The sequence below is a fragment of the Belonocnema kinseyi genome, chromosome 8, assembly GCF_010883055.1.
Source record: "Belonocnema kinseyi isolate 2016_QV_RU_SX_M_011 chromosome 8, B_treatae_v1, whole genome shotgun sequence".
Taxonomy (NCBI): domain Eukaryota; kingdom Metazoa; phylum Arthropoda; class Insecta; order Hymenoptera; family Cynipidae; genus Belonocnema; species Belonocnema kinseyi.
In genome coordinates this window covers 98134345-98142276 of record NC_046664.1, presented here as the reverse complement: position 1 = coordinate 98142276, position 7932 = coordinate 98134345, and the positions used below count along the sequence as shown (strand labels likewise).

The 7932-nt window shown below is 30.7% G+C and overlaps 1 protein-coding gene across 2 annotated transcripts in view; it reads right to left on the bottom strand.

The window, feature by feature from the left end:
* Positions 1-7932, bottom strand: part of LOC117177634 (NADPH--cytochrome P450 reductase) — a 98634-nt gene that overhangs the window by 86721 nt on the left and 3981 nt on the right. Inside the window, exon 1 of one of the 2 annotated variants that reach the window (XM_033368425.1) lies at positions 5762-6139. The exons of the other annotated variant lie outside the window; for it this stretch is intronic. The gene's annotated coding sequence lies outside the window, so the exon portion shown is untranslated. Of the gene's footprint in view, positions 1-5761; positions 6140-7932 lie in introns of those variants that run through there. 2 annotated transcript variants of the gene reach the window in all.

Sequence of the window (7932 nt, the reverse complement as noted above, 5' to 3'; positions counted from 1 at the left end):
GTACGTCTGCCGAACCAGAATCACGTAGGTGATCAAAATGCGGTAGCCACGAATCGTTGTTGCCATAAAAACTCTAAAACTTCCCTTATTGTTATTATCTGACTAAGTAAAGTTAAAATATTAATGAAAGGAATTGATTTTTAAATTATAATGTAGAAATTATGTCATGGTTGTATTTGACACATTATATTATATTAAAATTGTCAAACGAAACAAAAAAAGGAGAACAAGATATTACTGGTTGACGTTCAGCTGCAAAAATGAGAGCCTGGATGAATTTAATCCGGTCGGCACTAATACTTGTTTTGTATGCATTGAAAAGTCTAGACTTTATTCTCATATGTACATATGTATTAGTAGGTAAATATCTCAGCACTTATTAAACGGAAATATTTACAAAAATGTATAATTTATCACCAAAAAATTATATATTATTATATTATTCAGAGTGGAAGTGAGTTACTGCGCGAAAAAATGCTATAGTGAGGTTGGAACTGGGTATATAATACATGGCCACAATTTTTTTCCGTGATTTTAACAATTTTGGACAAATCAGCCGAATTTTGTGTAGTCTGGCTAAAAATCCAGCTGTCAGCCGACCTTCACGTGATCGGAATTAAAATTTTTAATTCCGATGAATACCTGATTTTGCCTCTCGTCTCTTAGAACGCCAGCGGGTACAGAAAAAGTGAAATGAAATCAATTTCAATACCGTTTAACCCCGTGTTGGACATGGCCAGACATAAAAGTTCATTTCTCATTAGCTCTTGTTTTATTAAAATAGAATTGCAGATAAAAAATTGCTTTAAAACCTAACTATTTCAGAAAAAATAAATCTTGAAGGCATAACTTCATCAATAGTGTTTTAGAAAGTTTGTTAACTAATAATTATTCCAAACACAAAAATTAAAAATAAATTTTCAAAAGCTACTAAAGGAAATTTAATAAATAAAGGATGGCAGTGTAGACTAGATAACAAACATGTTTAGAAAAATGGGTGTATTGAATTATAAATTCTTTAAAAAATCAAATACACAGGTTTTAATGAAAAAATTTGTTTGAATTCTCATTCTTTAATACAGTAATAAATAAATGTAATTTAAATTTTTGTGCAAAATTTTAGGCTAGTATTTTAAAGTTATCATAAATTTTGTTCCCTTAAGCATTGTTATTTCTTGAAATTTTTATCACTTAAAAAAAAAAGAATTTATTTAGGCTGTGTCTAGTCATTCTGAAAAATTGGGGATATTGAAAAAAGGAATGGGCAAGCCAAACTTAGAAAAATTATTTGACTAACTCATCCCGAAATTCAAGACGGCGAGACAATTCGCTTTTTTATAGGGATAAACTTCCAAAAAGTACTTACCTCCGATTCATTCGAAACTTCGTATACCTATGTATTTTTACGCGATTATAACGAATATAATGGTGAAAGTACCTGAAAATTTGATTTTCAAGGTGAAAACCTCATAAAACTATAAAAATTTCATGTTTTCCGTTTATTTCAGTCGATAATAAAAATATACAAGAAAGTTTTGAATAAAAGTTGTAGATCTTTCAATAATACTCATTTTATGTTGAATGTTTTTATACCCTATGACTGATAGTTTTCGAGAAAAGAGATGATAAACATGAAAAATCATAGAAAAACCAAATTCCTGCCTTCCCGCGACGAAGTGCATAAGTAGGCATTAATGCTAAAACAAATGTATGTATTTTGAAAAGATCTACAGCTTTTGTTGAAAGCTTCTTTGTAAATTGTAATCATTTACTGAAATAAACGAAAAAACATGAAATTTTTATAGTTTTTTTTGGCGTTTTGACCGTGAAAATCAAATTTGCGAGTATTTACACTACCATATTCATGCGCAGCGGGTCAAAATACATAGGTAAACGGAGTTTTTAATTAATCGGAGTTAAGCGCATTTCGTAAGTCCACCCAACTTTTTTTGTCTAACTTTTCAGTGTTATTATTTGGTTAGACTTTTAATTCATTTAAACCGCTCATTAATCAATTTAATAATTAAATATAAATGATTTACAGTGGGTTAGAGTAATACAAAGTTGGTTATAATGTTATAAGCAAATTAATGAACAAAAGTTATTTTTTCATTATTCGCAATTATTGGCTGTTTAAAATCGATAGATTTTGTATCAAAAATGATACATATTAATATGTCATTATAAATATTTAGGAATAGCTGCTGCTTAGCAATTATTTAAACATATTTTTTAAACAAATGCACAGTTTGATTATTTTCTCATAAATGGGCCTAATTTTTTGCGGAATATTTTCAATTTTTTCATATTTTATATTTGTATATTGTCATATTTTTCAAATTGCAAAAAACTGTTAATTATTTAAACAATTTTTTTAACCCGTAGAGTCCACATTAGTGCGACTTCGCACCAGAAAAATTTTCAATTAAATGTCTCTTCTGGCTCATCAGGCAGAAGGGTCTTCCTCCCATACTTTAAATATTTTCGATCTTTATTGCATCAGGCCCCATAGTCCCAGCGTCACTCGTCTAAAACTACCCCTGACGTGGGGTTGGAATGTTAGGCTTGGTGCGAATTCGCACTGGTGATCATCGTTGATAATTCCCTTAAAATGGAAGCAAATTTAAATTAAAATTAATGCTTTAAACAGGGGGTTAAAGTTGATACATTACACTTCGAGGGGGAAAAAACATTATTGGCGAAAAATGAAAATAAATATTTTTTAAGAAAGTTGGAATTTGGAGTACTCTTGAAGTAGGGAAAATAAGCATAATTCTACAATAATTTTGCCGGGGGGAATTTAAAAAACTTTTACTTTTAATTTTACAGTACTATTTGACGATAAAGTAATAATAAACAATATTATTATTCATAAATGATCGAATAATGCTATTTCCCCCACTCCAAATGTACCCCAAATTTACACTCTTTTAAAAAATATGCATTTTCATTTTTCTCCAATGATGTTTTCCCCCTTAAATTAAAATATATCAGCTTTCAAAGTTTGTTGAACCCATACACTTTTATGAAATATAAAAAATGGTACTTTTTTATAGAAAAAGTGATCTTTTCAAAATTGTACCTTTAAAAATTCTTATTACTGAAAATAGATTTAATTATTATTAAACTGTCATTATCACCATCAAATTCCAGATAAAATGTTATATATAAAACGCTACTTTTATCTTGAATTTGATTGCATTTCAAGAGAATTATCAACGATCAAAAATGCGAAATCCCAATTCACACTAAGCGGACTTATACATACGCATACAAAAAGCTATGGATTTCAAATAGCTAATTATTCCAAATCGCGAAATATTATTTTCGTTTATTAATCAGTTTATAACATTTTTAAAAATTTTTATTTTAACCCACTGCAAACTATTTCTATTTAGTTCTTACATTAAGTTATGGCCGGTTTGAAAGCATTTCAAAGACTAAAAAGAAATGGTACCCATTAAAAGCTAGACAAAAAAGTTAACATTTTATTAGTAATTATATAATTTTGCTACAGTTTGAGTGAAATATTCACAGTTATTCGCTATATTTGGAAGATTTACGTCCATTTATAAATAAAAAAACATTGAAATTAATTAAGAATTGACATGTTAGGCAATTTTTCTCCAAAAAATGTGTGGTGATGGCCAGGGACGTCGGAACGATTTTTTTCATGGGTGGGCTCACCGACAATATGTTAAAAAGTATAAATTTAAGGTGGTATTAGGTTTATTTCATTATTAGATTTAGTTATATTATGGGTGGGCTTAAGCCCACCCAGCCAACACGGCTCCGACACCCCTGGCGATGGCCCAAGTTCTCGCAAAACTGACAATATCTCGTGATGCAGAGGTCACCATTAATTTTTTTTAATGGAAGGTGAAATTATAAGGAATTTATAATATTATAGTTAGGAAAAAATAAAAACTTGCGACATTGATGAAAAATTTGATCGAAAAGTTTTGTTTGTATCTCTTTTTTCAAGCATGTTGAAAAAAATCTGTATTATAATATTGAAGAAATATCGATCATTCCAAAATGGATCCTATATAACACTATAAATTCACCAAGTTTAATTAAATTTGTACGACCACTTCCAGATCTTAATATTTTTCACGTATACTGTACCAAAAGGAATTCAACATTTTTTAGGTTTAATTTTTTAAGAACTTTTTAGTAAGATAATAAAATCATAATAATTATTATTCATTATGAACATATGAGAAAAATAATGCTTTGTCTCATGCAGTTGGTCCACTGTTTTCCACTTAGCACTCAACGAAATTAAGTTAGCTGGTTGTTGAATTAAAAAGAATGCGGAAGGGAAAAATTATGTACCAAATGCATGGGACAAAACTTTATTTTTGTGTTATCTTCGTATTTTACAGGTTTTTGTACAATTAAAAAACGCAGTGGATATTTACCAAAACAATTTGTTTACCGCGTAGTTATTAACAAATGAAAACTATTTTTCAAATACACTTATATAGAAAAAATTATTTTTTACAAAGATATTAGCAAAATAAGGAAAAAATGGACTGAATCCCACGCATTTGGTTATTTGTTTTCCCCCCTAAGCAATCAACGAAGTGAAGTTAGGTGAGTTATGAGGAGAAAACAAAACCAAATGCATGTCACAAAACTTTATTTTTGTAATATCATTGTAATGAGTAATAATAATAATAATTATTCTATTATTTTATTAAGTAGTAATTAAAACATTCAAATATTTTTCAGATACACTTATACAAAAAAAATATTTCACGAAAATATTAGCAGAAGATAAAAATTGACTGAATTGACGTAACTCTTCAATTTAAAAGAAATTGGAGGACACTTTAACTTAAAGCATTGTAAATTGGGCCTTATTGAAAATGATATTAATTCATTTTAATGCATACTTTAAGAGGAGAAGAATCAGGATTTAAATAGGACAGAACAGAAATCCCAAATTCTTACCTGATTCTTTTCCATTCAGCCCTTTCTGAACAGAATGTCACGGGTATGTGTATGTAGAATATAGGCATGTGTTAAATTTTAATTATTAAGACATAAAACGCATCTAGATTTAAAATATAAGGTTAAAAAATTGAAATCTGAGTTGTACCGCTTATTTAATCGTATATAATATTTCAGATAAAGGGATCCGCATTATAAAATTATGATTCAGTCTTCACCTAGGAAAAAGAATAAATTGATTAAATAAATTCTATGTGAAATTTTGTTGCTTAACCATAACCCTTTCATTTTAACATAAATATTAAATAATGGCCCTATAGCTACTATGTTTGCGGGACCGGCGCGAATCAGAACCCTTTAAAATTTTAGGGAAACGATTCTAGATCCACTTTTTACAAATATTTCGCTTCCAGTGCATCTTACCTGGTATATGCTCGACAGGTAAAAAATACAGGAAAACGTTTCTCACAAACCTAAAAAAAATGCCAAGAACCTAGATATAATAGGTTCGTATATAGACTGTCCTCATAAAGTTGACCTTAGGACCCTTCCGTCCATTTAATTAAAATGAAAACATGGCAGTGCCTACACCGAAAAATTCTGGCCACTTGTACCGAAATTTCGGTACAAATAGTCCCTTTTCCAGGCCCTGCTAATCGTACCGAAAAAATTCGGCTATTCGTACTGAAATTCTGGTACACTTAGCCGCAGCCAATGAAAATATACCATACATACGACACAAGCACATCAGTTCTGCGCAACCACTTGTCGGAATGTCCAGCTGTTTTTCATTCTAACTTACCGGTAAAATCGTTCTTTTTTTCTACCCAGTGTGTATGTGACGTCTTCGGGAAAATCTTGTTTTGCGTTTTTTCGCAGAGTACACAGATATGCTACTTATCACGCTCTAATAGTGCACTCTATTTATTCACGAAAATAATAAAGTCAGTAACACGTGTAACTCGAGAATTGATAAAAAGATAAGCTTTCCGTGGGGACTTGGTTCCTAATTTAAGTCACTTGGTAAAAAATTGAAATGTGATTCCTAAAAACGTTGTGAAAAACGGTGAACTGATGGATTCAATGATGATTTCGCTTATTTTGTGCGTCGGAGGGAAATGAAAGAGAGAGGGAATCGAGATATATACAAAATACAGGCGTACTATCATGAATTCCGATAAATACTAACTCTGAGAGTCGGACCAACTTGGACTGAGTAAACCGAAGAGCTACTTGAAAAACTAGTTTTTTTTATGATACTCGGAGACTTCGAGACTGGAAAGCCTCGAAAGTAACAAGAGTAGTACCCGTAGTGCCATCTTGCGTCGTCAGTTTTACGTGGGAAATTTAAATTTAGCAGGGTACCCAACGTCAAAGTAAAATAGTTTCAGGCTTTCAACATTCAAATAAAATTTTACTTGAAAATTAAAAAATGTATACTGATTCGCTAAACTGAAAATGTTTATATTTTTTTAAACTGGAATCTTTTCAATTTTTTTCCATTACTCTAGCCATAAACGATTTGCGAGAGTATTCTCAAGAGATCCAAGAACGGGGTCTTAGAATAAAATAAAATAAGGAGAGACTTTAGTTCTGGGTATATTAGACTGAAACTAAACAAAAGTACTGTGTTCAGGCGCAAATTCAAACAAGTGATGTGTATAAGGGCGGGGGTCAGAAAAATTTATACACATACAGACCTGGGACTAATTAAATCCAACAATTGCTAATATAAGTTTCTTATCAGCAGTCGAATTCTCAATATAAATATTGATGTGATTTCCCGATTACCAAACATTTTCCAAGTTATAAAAGTTAAAAACTTAATATCTGAAAAAATATTCAACTCAACTAAATATTTACTTAAGTGAATATTCAACTTAAATGTAAGGAATTTTAAAAGATTTTATAGAATTTAAACAATTTCGGGTACTTGTAATTATTTGAGGGGACTTATAAAAACTTTTTAAAAATTTGAAATGATTTCATAGGTTTTATAAGCAGTATAATTATATTTCATGTAATTTCAAGGGATTTTAAAGGATTTGAAAAATTAAAACAAGGGTTAAGTTAAATGTTCCAAACTGGTCTGCACATTGCTGTGCAATGACATTTTCTTGGATGAACTTTAAATGGAATATTCCGAACCTTGCATTGCCAGTTGCAGGGAATCTTTACCGAATTTGTTGTGCTGTCCATAAGTTCTAAGTCTCTAAAAATCTCTAAATTTCTGAAACCTTATGCGCATAAGGCTAAAAAGAATTTAATTAATATTTACAATATTTAAAGTGTTTTTTTTTGTGGACTACATTTTTTTAATTGATGTTAAAAGAGTCATAAATCGTTTAAGATTTGGTTGCTCCTAACATTTAATAATTGTAAAAAACACCAAGAACTGTACATTTTTTATTAGTTTTATCTTGTGTAACAAGCCTGACAATGCAAACTCAACATTAAAAATTTCGTAATTTTCCTGAATGGGTATTTAAAATTTAAGGATCTTTATAACAAATATTTGCGAATTTTATTTTTGAAGCATATCATGTTGTCTCAAGTGACATTCAAAAGGATTTGATAGAATTCATGATTAAAAATTATATTTCTGTACAAAATAAAGCATTGTCATTTTCACCGTTAAAAATCTAATAATTCTAATCTTTGTTTAAAGTTAAAATATTATAGGACATTGTGTCCAACATAGTAGCCATCCATATACCACGTGGACACTTTGAGAGAGAGGGGGGGGGGTATGGCAAAATTCCATGCTTGTCCACGAGGGGGACCGGAGGGGTCAGGCTAGAATCCACGTGGACGATCATTTCCCTAAATCCGTAGAAAATATACTTAAATGAGACAAGGTATACTCTAGGTCAGTGGTCGGCACGCTCTTGCCCTGGGCAGGGTAGCCTGCCCTGGCTGCCCTGTGACCTACTCTCAGGGCAGTACCTGCGAGCTTAGCCAGACCACCCCTTT